The sequence below is a fragment of the Eucyclogobius newberryi genome, unplaced genomic scaffold (assembly GCF_026437365.1).
Source record: "Eucyclogobius newberryi isolate DKJ021-1_F unplaced genomic scaffold, fEucNew1.0.hap1 SCAF_41, whole genome shotgun sequence".
Lineage (NCBI taxonomy): Eukaryota > Metazoa > Chordata > Actinopteri > Gobiiformes > Gobiidae > Eucyclogobius > Eucyclogobius newberryi.
Genome location: NW_027316068.1, coordinates 524901 through 541134, shown reverse-complemented (window position 1 = coordinate 541134; position 16234 = coordinate 524901). Strand labels below are relative to the sequence as shown.

The 16234-nt window shown below is 43.2% G+C and overlaps 4 non-coding genes across 4 annotated transcripts; all 4 read right to left on the bottom strand.

The window, feature by feature from the left end:
• Window positions 1-1717: 1717 nt before the first annotated feature.
• Window positions 1718-1791, bottom strand: trnan-guu (transfer RNA asparagine (anticodon GUU)). The gene has a single exon. It is a non-coding gene; the product is annotated as a tRNA-Asn (tRNA).
• Window positions 1792-6562: 4771 nt separating this feature from the next.
• On the bottom strand, window positions 6563-6636 carry trnan-guu (transfer RNA asparagine (anticodon GUU)). The gene has a single exon. It is a non-coding gene; the product is annotated as a tRNA-Asn (tRNA).
• A 7184-nt stretch (window positions 6637-13820) lies between these two features.
• trnan-guu (transfer RNA asparagine (anticodon GUU)) lies at window positions 13821-13894 on the bottom strand. The gene has a single exon. It is a non-coding gene; the product is annotated as a tRNA-Asn (tRNA).
• A 419-nt stretch (window positions 13895-14313) lies between these two features.
• On the bottom strand, window positions 14314-14404 carry trnar-ucu (transfer RNA arginine (anticodon UCU)). Its single transcript is given in 2 exon segments — window positions 14314-14349; window positions 14368-14404. It is a non-coding gene; the product is annotated as a tRNA-Arg (tRNA).
• Between the last annotated feature and the right edge of the window lie 1830 nt (window positions 14405-16234).

Below are 16234 nucleotides of genomic sequence, written 5' to 3'. Positions count from 1 at the left end.
TTAATCTGTGTGTGCAGGGATACTTTTCCATCTCTTATTCCAATTTGTAACAGCAGCGCATTTTCTGTCATTGTAAATAATTTGCACGCCTGAATGGACAACTGTAACCCTCTCCATAGCCCGGTATACATTATATCTCAACAGGAACATCCATCTCCGTGACAATAAAACAGCAGAACCTTGGCCCATCTTCAAAGGACTCTTGGCCGCACACCTCCGACACCTCCACATGGCAGCAGAGCACCGGTTCATCACCCACCTCATCCCCCACAACACCCTGATCCACCTTATACCCTCTGGAAACCTGGACATCATCTTCTGACCCCGGCATCACCCCCCCATCCACGGCATCACCCCCCATCACTGAAGAAAGTTTGAAGAATGATTGTGTGTTTGATTTTCTGTAATTTTTTGTCTCTTCTCCCCCTGCCCTTGTGTATCCCATTCCCTTGCACTTGTGTGTGATGTTTGTCTGTACAATTATGTAAATATATGTAAATACTTGTAAGATGTTTTTGATAATAAAAGATAAAAAAAATAAAATAATGGACAACTGAGTAGTAGTAGTAGGTTTGAGATGGGCCGGTAATTATTTAGCACTGTGGCATCAAGACTGCTCTTCTTTAAGAGAGGCTTAATGACCGCAGTTTTAAGGCTCTTGGGAATATTCCAGATCCAAGCGACATGTTGACTTTTTGAGTGATTGGAGCCAACAGACTGCTCACCGTAGACTTTAAAAATCTGGTAGACAATGCATAAAGGCAGCATGTAGTGGAACTCAGACTTGTGGTGATCTCTTGGACAGTTTTGTCAGCCAAAAATGCAAAATGGGTTAACTCCAGTTGTCTAGCTGGCTGCGTGCTTGTTATCTGCAAATAATGGTATTTTTAATGTTCTGAACTGAGTCTTGCAAAGAAGACTGCAAACTCATTGCACCTGGAGAAATACAGAAACCATCAGACAAAGTAACATTTACCACACTGTAATTTGAAATGTTAACCCGCTTTGTCATTAGCAGGTCCAGAGTGTGCCCTTTGCCCTTGGTGGGGCCACTCAGGTGCGGAGTAAGACCAAAGCTTCTGAGGACAGCGCCAAGCTCTTTAGAAGAAGACGAGGTTGAGCGGGGCGTGAAGGAAGGAAGGAACAGTCACTCACGTACGGGAAACTCCTACCAAGCAGTGGCCAGCCTATAGCACACTGGGATTCTGTGGTAATTGAACCAAGTTTAGCAGTTCCTTTCATCAGTTAATAACACAAGCAGGCTTTCCTATTTACCAATGTAGATAACAGGGGTTACAACAGTGACTCTGGTGGGTCTCGAACTCACAGCCTTTGAATGCCTTTGCAACTTTTGTCTGATTCCCCTTTTTCACAAAAGAAAACAGTCATCCGAAAACGGTCTACATCAATCATTCCTTACCATCAAACTGAGAAACAAGGAGTGAAAAGAGTGCATTTACTCTGTTTATTCAGGGATACTGTTCAATCTATAATTGCAAAATAGCTCTTTCAGGTGATATGTTTTTCTGTACATGTAAACAACTGATTTGCTTGAAAGGCTATCATGAAGGCACTGCTGGGATTTACTAGACAGGCACTTTGACCAACTAAGCCACAGCGCCTCTAAAATGTTACTCCAACCTGTTTCAGGTAGATATTCAGCAAACAATGTTACCTCGTGGATTTTGCCTGCGATAGCTCTTCCAAAATAGCTTGTCGTCCCTGGGTGGGCTCGAACCACCAACCTCCCGGTTAACAGCCGAGCGCGCTGGCCAATTGCGCCACAGAGACATCCAGCCCAGTCGAAAAAATATTTGCGACTTGACAAGCCGCAACATCTTTTTTTTTTTAAAGCGAGCCAGCAACATTCGAAAGTTCAGCCCCTGTCCAATCAACTGTGTTTAATGGAGAGCGAGGGCATCAATCTTTCTACCTTTGAGCTAAATCCCCTGTACCAATGTAGCTATAAAAAAAACTGGAAGTCTTTCAATCAATCGACTCTCGCCAATTTATTGCGCACTCAATATACTGCAGTTAATCTGGATATTGAGGAAAAATTGCAAGATAATGTTATTTGACATAATGCCGATGTATTTGCTTACTTTTTCAAGCACACTTGGCAATAAACCTCGTTCAGCAGTGCCTTTTATCAGATAGTAAAGCGCGCAGACGTTCCATTGTAAAAAACAAAAATGTTCTCTCACCATTAGCGACTCTAGTGGGACTCAACCCACAACCTTTGAAAGCCCTTGCAACTAATGCCTAGAAGTCCAATGCGCTATCCATTGCGCCACAGAGCCCATACATCCTTGCGTGATGCTCATTTCCACAAACGCAAAACACGGTTTTCATCCAAAATGGGTCTACGTCAGTCATTCCTTGCCAACAAACTGAGAATCAAAAAGTGAAAAGAGTGCAGTTAATCTGTGTGTGCAGGGATACTTTTCCATCTCTTATTCCAATTTGTAACAGCAGCGCATTTTCTGTCATTGTAAATAATTTGCACGCCTGAATGGACAACTGTAACCCTCTCCATAGCCCGGTATACATTATATCTCAACAGGAACATCCATCTCCGTGACAATAAAACAGCAGAACCTTGGCCCATCTTCAAAGGACTCTTGGCCGCACACCTCCGACACCTCCACATGGCAGCAGAGCACCGGTTCATCACCCACCTCATCCCCCACAACACCCTGATCCACCTTATACCCTCTGGAAACCTGGACATCATCTTCTGACCCCGGCATCACCCCCCCATCCACGGCATCACCCCCCATCACTGAAGAAAGTTTGAAGAACGATTGTGTGTTTGATTTTCTGTAATTTTTTGTCTCTTCTCCCCCTGCCCTTGTGTATCCCATTCCCTTGCACTTGTGTGTGATGTTTGTCTGTACAATTATGTAAATATATGTAAATACTTGTAAGATGTTTTTGATAATAAAAGATAAAAAAAATAAAATAATGGACAACTGAGTAGTAGTAGTAGGTTTGAGATGGGCCGGTAATTATTTAGCACTGTGGCATCAAGACTGCTCTTCTTTAAGAGAGGCTTAATGACCGCAGTTTTAAGGCTCTTGGGAATATTCCAGATCCAAGCGACATGTTGACTTTTTGAGTGATTGGAGCCAACAGACTGCTCACCGTAGACTTTAAAAATCTGGTAGACAATGCATAAAGGCAGCATGTAGTGGAACTCAGACTTGTGGTGATCTCTTGGACAGTTTTGTCAGCCAAAAATGCAAAATGGGTTAACTCCAGTTGTCTAGCTGGCTGCGTGCTTGTTATCTGCAAATAATGGTATTTTTAATGTTCTGAACTGAGTCTTGCAAAGAAGACTGCAAACTCATTGCACCTGGAGAAATACAGAAACCATCAGACAAAGTAACATTTACCACACTGTAATTTGAAATGTTAACCCGCTTTGTCATTAGCAGGTCCAGAGTGTGCCCTTTGCCCTTGGTGGGGCCACTCAGGTGCGGAGTAAGACCAAAGCTTCTGAGGACAGCGCCAAGCTCTTTAGAAGAAGACGAGGTTGAGCGGGGCGTGAAGGAAGGAAGGAACAGTCACTCACGTACGGGAAACTCCTACCAAGCAGTGGCCAGCCTATAGCACACTGGGATTCTGTGGTAATTGAACCAAGTTTAGCAGTTCCTTTCATCAGTTAATAACACAAGCAGGCTTTCCTATTTACCAATGTAGATAACAGGGGTTACAACAGTGACTCTGGTGGGTCTCGAACTCACAGCCTTTGAATGCCTTTGCAACTTTTGTCTGATTCCCCTTTTTCACAAAAGCAAAACAGTCATCCGAAAACGGTCTACATCAATCATTCCTTACCATCAAACTGAGAAACAAGGAGTGAAAAGAGTGCATTTACTCTGTTTATTCAGGGATACTGTTCAATCTATAATTGCAAAATAGCTCTTTCAGGTGATATGTTTTTCTGTACATGTAAACAACTGATTTGCTTGAAAGGCTATCATGAAGGCACTGCTGGGATTTACTAGACAGGCACTTTGACCAACTAAGCCACAGCGCCTCTAAAATGTTACTCCAACCTGTTTCAGGTAGATATTCAGCAAACAATGTTACCTCGTGGATTTTGCCTGCGATAGCTCTTCCAAAATAGCTTCTCGTCCCTGGGTGGGCTCAAACCACCAACCTCCCGGTTAACAGCCGAGCGCGCTGGCCAATTGCGCCACAGAGACATCCAGCCTAGTCAATAAAATATTTGCGACTCGACAAGCCGCAACATCTTTTTTTTTTTAAAGCGAGCCAGCAACATTCGAAAGTTCAGCCCCTGTCCAATCAACTGAGTTTAATGGAGAGCGAGGGCATCAATCTTTCTACCTTTGAGCTAAATCCCCTGTACCAATGTAGCTATAAAAAAAAACTGGAAGTCTTTCAATCAATCGACTCTCGCCAATTTATTGCGCACTCAATATACTGCAGTTAATCTGGATATTGAGGAAAAATTGCAAGATAATGTTATTTGACATAATGCCGATGTATTTGCTTACTTTTTCAAGCACACTTGGCAATAAACCTCGTTCAGCAGTGCTTTTTATCAGATAGTAAAGCGCGCAGACGTTCCATTGTAAAAAACAAAAATGTTCTCTCGCCATTAGCGACTCCAGTGGGACTCAACCCACAACCTTTGAAAGCCCTTGCAACTAATGCCTAGAAGTCCAATGCGCTATCCATTGCGCCACAGAGCCCATACGTCCTTGCGTGATGCTCATTTCCACAAACGCAAAACACGGTTTTCATCCAAAATGGGTCTACGTCAGTCATTCCTTGCCAACAAACTGAGAATCAAAAAGTGAAAAGAGTGCAGTTAATCTGTGTGTGCAGGGATACTTTTCCATCTCTTATTCCAATTTGTAACAGCAGCGCATTTTCTGTCATTGTAAACAATTTGCACGCCTGAATGGACAACTGTAACCCTCTCCATAGCCCGGTATACATTATATCTCAACAGGAACATCCATCTCCGTGACAATAAAACAGCAGAACCTTGGCCCATCTTCAAAGGACTCTTGGCCGCACACCTCCGACACCTCCACATGGCAGCAGAGCACCGGTTCATCACCCACCTCGTCCCCCACAACACCCTGATCCACCTTATACCCTCTGGAAACCTGGGCATCATCTTCTGACCCCGGCATCACCTCCCCCAACCACGGCATCAACCCCCATCACTGAAGAAAGTTTGGAGAATGATGGTGTGTTTGATTTTCTGTAATTTTTTGTCTCTTCTCCCCCTGCCCTTGTGTATCCCATTCCCTTGCACTTGTGTGTGATGTTTGTCTGTACAATTATGTAAATATATGTAAATACTTGTAAGATGTTTTTGATAATAAAAGATAAAAAAAAAATTAAAATAATGGACAACTGAGTAGTAGTAGTAGGTTTGAAATGGGCCGGTAATTATTTAGCACTGTGGCATCAAGACTGCTCTTCTTTAAGAGAGGCTTAATGACCGCAGTTTTAAGGCTCTTGGGAATATTCCAGATCGAAGCAACATGTTGACTTTTTGAGTGAGTGGAGCCAACAGACTGCTCACCGTAGACTTTAAAAATCTAGTAGGCAATGCATAAAGGCAGCATGTAGTGGAACTCAGACTTGTGGTGATCTCTTGGACAGTTTTGTCAGCCAAAAATGCAAAATGGGTTAACTCCAGTTGTCTAGCTGGCTGCGTGCTTGTTATCTGCAAATAATGGTATTTTTAATGTTCTGAACTGAGTCTTGCAAAGAAGACTGCAAACTCATTGCACCTGGAGAAATACAGAAACCATCAGACAAAGTAACATTTACCACACTGTAATTTGAAATGTTAACCCGCTTTGTCATTAGCAGGTCCAGAGTGTGCCCTTTGCCCTTGGTGGGGCCACTCAGGTGCTGAGTAAGACCAAAGCTTCTGAGGACAGCGCCAAGCTCTTTAGAAGAAGACGAGGTTGAGCGGGGCGTGAAGGAAGGAAGGAACAGTCACTCACGTACGGGAAACTCCTACCAAGCAGTGGCCAGCATATAGCACACTGGGATTCTGTGGTAATTGAACCAAGTTTAGCAGTTCCTTTCATCAGTTAATAACACAAGCAGGCTTTCCTATTTACCAATGTAGATAACAGGGGTTACAACAGTGACTCTGGTGGGTCTCGAACTCACAGCCTTTGAATGCCTTTGCAACTTTTGTCTGATTCCCCTTTTTCACAAAAGCAAAACAGTCATCCGAAAACGGTCTACATCAATCATTCCTTACCATCAAACTGAGAAACAAGGAGTGAAAAGAGTGCATTTACTCTGTTTATTCAGGGATACTGTTCAATCTATAATTGCAAAATAGCTCTTTCAGGTGATATGTTTTTCTGTACATGTAAACAACTGATTTGCTTGAAAGGCTATCATGAAGGCACTGCTGGGATTTACTAGACAGGCACTTTGACCAACTAAGCCACAGCGCCTCTAAAATGTTACTCCAACCTGTTTCAGGTAGATATTCAGCAAACAATGTTACCTCGTGGATTTTGCCTGCGATAGCTCTTCCAAAATAGCTTGTCGTCCCTGGGTGGGCTCGAACCACCAACCTCCCGGTTAACAGCCGAGCGCGCTGGCCAATTGCGCCACAGAGACATCCAGCCCAGTCGAAAAAATATTTGCGACTTGACAAGCCGCAACATCTTTTTTTTTTTAAAGCGAGCCAGCAACATTCGAAAGTTCAGCCCCTGTCCAATCAACTGTGTTTAATGGAGAGCGAGGGCATCAATCTTTCTACCTTTGAGCTAAATCCCCTGTACCAATGTAGCTATAAAAAAAACTGGAAGTCTTTCAATCAATCGACTCTCGCCAATTTATTGCGCACTCAATATACTGCAGTTAATCTGGATATTGAGGAAAAATTGCAAGATAATGTTATTTGACATAATGCCGATGTATTTGCTTACTTTTTCAAGCACACTTGGCAATAAACCTCGTTCAGCAGTGCCTTTTATCAGATAGTAAAGCGCGCAGACGTTCCATTATAAAAAACAAAAATGTTCTCTCACCATTAGCGACTCTAGTGGGACTCAACCCACAACCTTTGAAAGCCCTTGTAACTAATGCCTAGAAGTCCAATGCGCTATCCATTGCGCCACAGAGCCCATACATCCTTGCGTGATGCTCATTTCCACAAACGCAAAACACGGTTTTCATCCAAAATGGGTCTACGTCAGTCATTCCTTGCCAACAAACTGAGAATCAAAAAGTGAAAAGAGTGCAGTTAATCTGTGTGTGCAGGGATACTTTTCCATCTCTTATTCCAATTTGTAACAGCAGCGCATTTTCTGTCATTGTAAATAATTTGCACGCCTGAATGGACAACTGTAACCCTCTCCATAGCCCGGTATACATTATATCTCAACAGGAACATCCATCTCCGTGACAATAAAACAGCAGAACCTTGGCCCATCTTCAAAGGACTCTTGGCCGCACACCTCCGACACCTCCACATGGCAGCAGAGCACCGGTTCATCACCCACCTCATCCCCCACAACACCCTGATCCACCTTATACCCTCTGGAAACCTGGACATCATCTTCTGACCCCGGCATCACCCCCCCATCCACGGCATCACCCCCCATCACTGAAGAAAGTTTGAAGAATGATTGTGTGTTTGATTTTCTGTAATTTTTTGTCTCTTCTCCCCCTGCCCTTGTGTATCCCATTCCCTTGCACTTGTGTGTGATGTTTGTCTGTACAATTATGTAAATATATGTAAATACTTGTAAGATGTTTTTGATAATAAAAGATAAAAAAAATAAAATAATGGACAACTGAGTAGTAGTAGTAGGTTTGAGATGGGCCGGTAATTATTTAGCACTGTGGCATCAAGACTGCTCTTCTTTAAGAGAGGCTTAATGACCGCAGTTTTAAGGCTCTTGGGAATATTCCAGATCCAAGCGACATGTTGACTTTTTGAGTGATTGGAGCCAACAGACTGCTCACCGTAGACTTTAAAAATCTGGTAGACAATGCACAAAGGCAGCATGTAGTGGAACTCAGACTTGTGGTGATCTCTTGGACAGTTTTGTCAGCCAAAAATGCAAAATGGGTTAACTCCAGTTGTCTAGCTGGCTGCGTGCTTGTTATCTGCAAATAATGGTATTTTTAATGTTCTGAACTGAGTCTTGCAAAGAAGACTGCAAACTCATTGCACCTGGAGAAATACAGAAACCATCAGACAAAGTAACATTTACCACACTGTAATTTGAAATGTTAACCCGCTTTGTCATTAGCAGGTCCAGAGTGTGCCCTTTGCCCTTGGTGGGGCCACTCAGGTGCTGAGTAAGACCAAAGCTTCTGAGGACAGCGCCAAGCTCTTTAGAAGAAGACGAGGTTGAGCGGGGCGTGAAGGAAGGAAGGAACAGTCACTCACGTACGGGAAACTCCTACCAAGCAGTGGCCAGCATATAGCACACTGGGATTCTGTGGTAATTGAACCAAGTTTAGCAGTTCCTTTCATCAGTTAATAACACAAGCAGGCTTTCCTATTTACCAATGTAGATAACAGGGGTTACAACAGTGACTCTGGTGGGTCTCGAACTCACAGCCTTTGAATGCCTTTGCAACTTTTGTCTGATTCCCCTTTTTCACAAAAGCAAAACAGTCATCCGAAAACGGTCTACATCAATCATTCCTTACCATCAAACTGAGAAACAAGGAGTGAAAAGAGTGCATTTACTCTGTTTATTCAGGGATACTGTTCAATCTATAATTGCAAAATAGCTCTTTCAGGTGATATGTTTTTCTGTACATGTAAACAACTGATTTGCTTGAAAGGCTATCATGAAGGCACTGCTGGGATTTACTAGACAGGCACTTTGACCAACTAAGCCACAGCGCCTCTAAAATGTTACTCCAACCTGTTTCAGGTAGATATTCAGCAAACAATGTTACCTCGTGGATTTTGCCTGCGATAGCTCTTCCAAAATAGCTTGTCGTCCCTGAGTGGGCTCGAACCACCAACCTCCCGGTTAACAGCCGAGCGCGCTGGCCAATTGCGCCACAGAGACATCCAGCCCAGTCGAAAAAATATTTGCGACTTGACAAGCCGCAACATCTTTTTTTTTTTAAAGCGAGCCAGCAACATTCGAAAGTTCAGCCCCTGTCCAATCAACTGTGTTTAATGGAGAGCGAGGGCATCAATCTTTCTACCTTTGAGCTAAATCCCCTGTACCAATGTAGCTATAAAAAAAACTGGAAGTCTTTCAATCAATCGACTCTCGCCAATTTATTGCGCACTCAATATACTGCAGTTAATCTGGATATTGAGGAAAAATTGCAAGATAATGTTATTTGACATAATGCCGATGTATTTGCTTACTTTTTCAAGCACACTTGGCAATAAACCTCGTTCAGCAGTGCCTTTTATCAGATAGTAAAGCGCGCAGACGTTCCATTATAAAAAACAAAAATGTTCTCTCACCATTAGCGACTCTAGTGGGACTCAACCCACAACCTTTGAAAGCCCTTGTAACTAATGCCTAGAAGTCCAATGCGCTATCCATTGCGCCACAGAGCCCATACATCCTTGCGTGATGCTCATTTCCACAAACGCAAAACACGGTTTTCATCCAAAATGGGTCTACGTCAGTCATTCCTTGCCAACAAACTGAGAATCAAAAAGTGAAAAGAGTGCAGTTAATCTGTGTGTGCAGGGATACTTTTCCATCTCTTATTCCAATTTGTAACAGCAGCGCATTTTCTGTCATTGTAAATAATTTGCACGCCTGAATGGACAACTGTAACCCTCTCCATAGCCCGGTATACATTATATCTCAACAGGAACATCCATCTCCGTGACAATAAAACAGCAGAACCTTGGCCCATCTTCAAAGGACTCTTGGCCGCACACCTCCGACACCTCCACATGGCAGCAGAGCACCGGTTCATCACCCACCTCATCCCCCACAACACCCTGATCCACCTTATACCCTCTGGAAACCTGGACATCATCTTCTGACCCCGGCATCACCCCCCCATCCACGGCATCACCCCCCATCACTGAAGAAAGTTTGAAGAACGATTGTGTGTTTGATTTTCTGTAATTTTTTGTCTCTTCTCCCCCTGCCCTTGTGTATCCCATTCCCTTGCACTTGTGTGTGATGTTTGTCTGTACAATTATGTAAATATATGTAAATACTTGTAAGATGTTTTTGATAATAAAAGATAAAAAAAATAAAATAATGGACAACTGAGTAGTAGTAGTAGGTTTGAGATGGGCCGGTAATTATTTAGCACTGTGGCATCAAGACTGCTCTTCTTTAAGAGAGGCTTAATGACCGCAGTTTTAAGGCTCTTGGGAATATTCCAGATCCAAGCGACATGTTGACTTTTTGAGTGATTGGAGCCAACAGACTGCTCACCGTAGACTTTAAAAATCTGGTAGACAATGCATAAAGGCAGCATGTAGTGGAACTCAGACTTGTGGTGATCTCTTGGACAGTTTTGTCAGCCAAAAATGCAAAATGGGTTAACTCCAGTTGTCTAGCTGGCTGCGTGCTTGTTATCTGCAAATAATGGTATTTTTAATGTTCTGAACTGAGTCTTGCAAAGAAGACTGCAAACTCATTGCACCTGGAGAAATACAGAAACCATCAGACAAAGTAACATTTACCACACTGTAATTTGAAATGTTAACCCGCTTTGTCATTAGCAGGTCCAGAGTGTGCCCTTTGCCCTTGGTGGGGCCACTCAGGTGCGGAGTAAGACCAAAGCTTCTGAGGACAGCGCCAAGCTCTTTAGAAGAAGACGAGGTTGAGCGGGGCGTGAAGGAAGGAAGGAACAGTCACTCACGTACGGGAAACTCCTACCAAGCAGTGGCCAGCCTATAGCACACTGGGATTCTGTGGTAATTGAACCAAGTTTAGCAGTTCCTTTCATCAGTTAATAACACAAGCAGGCTTTCCTATTTACCAATGTAGATAACAGGGGTTACAACAGTGACTCTGGTGGGTCTCGAACTCACAGCCTTTGAATGCCTTTGCAACTTTTGTCTGATTCCCCTTTTTCACAAAAGAAAACAGTCATCCGAAAACGGTCTACATCAATCATTCCTTACCATCAAACTGAGAAACAAGGAGTGAAAAGAGTGCATTTACTCTGTTTATTCAGGGATACTGTTCAATCTCTAATTGCAAAATAGCTCTTTCGGGTGATATGTTTTTCTGTACATGTAAACAACTGATTTGCTTGAAAGGCTATCATGAAAGCACTGCTGGGATTTGCTAGACAGGCACTTTGACCAACTAAGCCACAGCGCCTCTAAAGTGTTACTCCAACCTGTTTCAGGTAGATATTCAGCAAACAATGTTACCCCGTGGATTTTGGCTGCGATAGCTCTTCCAAAATAGCTTCTCGTCCCTGGGTGGGCTCAAACCACCAACCTCCCGGTTAACAGCCGAGCGCGCTGGCCAATTGCGCCACAGAGACATCCAGCCCAGTCGAAAAAATATTTGCGACTTGACAAGCCGCAACATCTTTTTTTTTTTAAAGCGAGCCAGCAACATTCGAAAGTTCAGCCCCTGTCCAATCAACTGTGTTTAATGGAGAGCGAGGGCATCAATCTTTCTACCTTTGAGCTAAATCCCCTGTACCAATGTAGCTATAAAAAAAACTGGAAGTCTTTCAATCAATCGACTCTCGCCAATTTATTGCGCACTCAATATACTGCAGTTAATCTGGATATTGAGGAAAAATTGCAAGATAATGTTATTTGACATAATGCCGATGTATTTGCTTACTTTTTCAAGCACACTTGGCAATAAACCTCGTTCAGCAGTGCCTTTTATCAGATAGTAAAGCGCGCAGACGTTCCATTGTAAAAAACAAAAATGTTCTCTCACCATTAGCGACTCTAGTGGGACTCAACCCACAACCTTTGAAAGCCCTTGCAACTAATGCCTAGAAGTCCAATGCGCTATCCATTGCGCCACAGAGCCCATACATCCTTGCGTGATGCTCATTTCCACAAACGCAAAACACGGTTTTCATCCAAAATGGGTCTACGTCAGTCATTCCTTGCCAACAAACTGAGAATCAAAAAGTGAAAAGAGTGCAGTTAATCTGTGTGTGCAGGGATACTTTTCCATCTCTTATTCCAATTTGTAACAGCAGCGCATTTTCTGTCATTGTAAATAATTTGCACGCCTGAATGGACAACTGTAACCCTCTCCATAGCCCGGTATACATTATATCTCAACAGGAACATCCATCTCCGTGACAATAAAACAGCAGAACCTTGGCCCATCTTCAAAGGACTCTTGGCCGCACACCTCCGACACCTCCACATGGCAGCAGAGCACCGGTTCATCACCCACCTCATCCCCCACAACACCCTGATCCACCTTATACCCTCTGGAAACCTGGACATCATCTTCTGACCCCGGCATCACCCCCCCATCCACGGCATCACCCCCCATCACTGAAGAAAGTTTGAAGAATGATTGTGTGTTTGATTTTCTGTAATTTTTTGTCTCTTCTCCCCCTGCCCTTGTGTATCCCATTCCCTTGCACTTGTGTGTGATGTTTGTCTGTACAATTATGTAAATATATGTAAATACTTGTAAGATGTTTTTGATAATAAAAGATAAAAAAAATAAAATAATGGACAACTGAGTAGTAGTAGTAGGTTTGAGATGGGCCGGTAATTATTTAGCACTGTGGCATCAAGACTGCTCTTCTTTAAGAGAGGCTTAATGACCGCAGTTTTAAGGCTCTTGGGAATATTCCAGATCCAAGCGACATGTTGACTTTTTGAGTGATTGGAGCCAACAGACTGCTCACCGTAGACTTTAAAAATCTGGTAGACAATGCATAAAGGCAGCATGTAGTGGAACTCAGACTTGTGGTGATCTCTTGGACAGTTTTGTCAGCCAAAAATGCAAAATGGGTTAACTCCAGTTGTCTAGCTGGCTGCGTGCTTGTTATCTGCAAATAATGGTATTTTTAATGTTCTGAACTGAGTCTTGCAAAGAAGACTGCAAACTCATTGCACCTGGAGAAATACAGAAACCATCAGACAAAGTAACATTTACCACACTGTAATTTGAAATGTTAACCCGCTTTGTCATTAGCAGGTCCAGAGTGTGCCCTTTGCCCTTGGTGGGGCCACTCAGGTGCGGAGTAAGACCAAAGCTTCTGAGGACAGCGCCAAGCTCTTTAGAAGAAGACGAGGTTGAGCGGGGCGTGAAGGAAGGAAGGAACAGTCACTCACGTACGGGAAACTCCTACCAAGCAGTGGCCAGCCTATAGCACACTGGGATTCTGTGGTAATTGAACCAAGTTTAGCAGTTCCTTTCATCAGTTAATAACACAAGCAGGCTTTCCTATTTACCAATGTAGATAACAGGGGTTACAACAGTGACTCTGGTGGGTCTCGAACTCACAGCCTTTGAATGCCTTTGCAACTTTTGTCTGATTCCCCTTTTTCACAAAAGAAAACAGTCATCCGAAAACGGTCTACATCAATCATTCCTTACCATCAAACTGAGAAACAAGGAGTGAAAAGAGTGCATTTACTCTGTTTATTCAGGGATACTGTTCAATCTATAATTGCAAAATAGCTCTTTCGGGTGATATGTTTTTCTGTACATGTAAACAACTGATTTGCTTGAAAGGCTATCATGAAGGCACTGCTGGGATTTACTAGACAGGCACTTTGACCAACTAAGCCACAGCGCCTCTAAAATGTTACTCCAACCTGTTTCAGGTAGATATTCAGCAAACAATGTTGCCTCGTGGATTTTGCCTGCGATAGCTCTTCCAAAATAGCTTGTTGTCCCTGGGTGGGCTCGAACCACCAACCTCCCGGTTAACAGCCGAGCGCGCTGGCCAATTGCGCCACAGAGACATCCTGCCCAGTCAAAAAAATATTTGCGACTCGACAAGCCGCAACATCTTTTTTTTTTTAAAGCGAGCCAGCAACATTCGAAAGTTCAGCCCCTGTCCAATCAACTGTGTTTAATGGAGAGCGAGGGCATCAATCTTTCTACCTTTGAGCTAAATCCCCTGTACCAATGTAGCTATAAAAAAAACTGGAAGTCTTTCAATCAATCGACTCTCGCCAATTTATTGCGCACTCAATATACTGCAGTTAATCTGGATATTGAGGAAAAATTGCAAGATAATGTTATTTGACATGATGCAGATGTATTTGCTTACTTTTTCAAGCACACTTGGCAATAAACCTTGTTCAGCAGTGCCTTTTATGAGATAGTAAAGCGCGCAGACGTTCCATTGTAAAAAACAAAAATGTTCTCTCACCATTAGCGACTCTGGTGGGACTCCAACCCACAACCTTTGAAAGCCCTTGCAACTAATGCCTAGAAGTTCAATGCGCTATCCATTGCGCCACAGAGCCCATATGTCCTTGCGTGATGCTCATTTCCACAAACGCAAAACACGGTTTTCATCCAAAATGGGTCTACGTCAGTCATTCCTTGCCAACAAACTGAGAATCAAAAAGTGAAAAGAGTGCAGTTAATCTGTGTGTGCAGGGATACTTTTCCATCTCTTATTCCAATTTGTAACAGCAGCGCATTTTCTGTCATTGTAAACAATTTGCACGCCTGAATGGACAACTGTAACCCTCTCCATAGCCCGGTATACATTATATCTCAACAGGAACATCCATCTCCGTGACAATAAAACAGCAGAACCTTGGCCCATCTTCAAAGGACTCTTGGCCGCACACCTCCGACACCTCCACATGGCAGCAGAGCACCGGTTCATCACCCACCTCATCCCCCACAACACCCTGATCCACCTTATACCCTCTGGAAACCTGGACATCATCTTCTGACCCCGGCATCACCCCCCCATCCACGGCATCACCCCCCATCACTGAAGAAAGTTTGAAGAATGATTGTGTGTTTGATTTTCTGTAATTTTTTGTCTCTTCTCCCCCTGCCCTTGTGTATCCCATTCCCTTGCACTTGTGTGTGATGTTTGTCTGTACAATTATGTAAATATATGTAAATACTTGTAAGATGTTTTTGATAATAAAAGATAAAAAAAATAAAATAATGGACAACTGAGTAGTAGTAGTAGGTTTGAGATGGGCCGGTAATTATTTAGCACTGTGGCATCAAGACTGCTCTTCTTTAAGAGAGGCTTAATGACCGCAGTTTTAAGGCTCTTGGGAATATTCCAGATCCAAGCGACATGTTGACTTTTTGAGTGATTGGAGCCAACAGACTGCTCACCGTAGACTTTAAAAATCTGGTAGACAATGCATAAAGGCAGCATGTAGTGGAACTCAGACTTGTGGTGATCTCTTGGACAGTTTTGTCAGCCAAAAATGCAAAATGGGTTAACTCCAGTTGTCTAGCTGGCTGCGTGCTTGTTATCTGCAAATAATGGTATTTTTAATGTTCTGAACTGAGTCTTGCAAAGAAGACTGCAAACTCATTGCACCTGGAGAAATACAGAAACCATCAGACAAAGTAACATTTACCACACTGTAATTTGAAATGTTAACCCGCTTTGTCATTAGCAGGTCCAGAGTGTGCCCTTTGCCCTTGGTGGGGCCACTCAGGTGCGGAGTAAGACCAAAGCTTCTGAGGACAGCGCCAAGCTCTTTAGAAGAAGACGAGGTTGAGCGGGGCGTGAAGGAAGGAAGGAACAGTCACTCACGTACGGGAAACTCCTACCAAGCAGTGGCCAGCCTATAGCACACTGGGATTCTGTGGTAATTGAACCAAGTTTAGCAGTTCCTTTCATCAGTTAATAACACAAGCAGGCTTTCCTATTTACCAATGTAGATAACAGGGGTTACAACAGTGACTCTGGTGGGTCTCGAACTCACAGCCTTTGAATGCCTTTGCAACTTTTGTCTGATTCCCCTTTTTCACAAAAGAAAACAGTCATCCGAAAACGGTCTACATCAATCATTCCTTACCATCAAACTGAGAAACAAGGAGTGAAAAGAGTGCATTTACTCTGTTTATTCAGGGATACTGTTCAATCTCTAATTGCAAAATAGCTCTTTCGGGTGATATGTTTTTCTGTACATGTAAACAACTGATTTGCTTGAAAGGCTATCATGAAAGCACTGCTGGGATTTGCTAGACAGGCACTTTGACCAACTAAGCCACAGCGCCTCTAAAGTGTTACTCCAACCTGTTTCAGGTAGATATTCAGCAAACAATGTTACCCCGTGGATTTTGGCTGCGATAGCTCTTCCAAAATA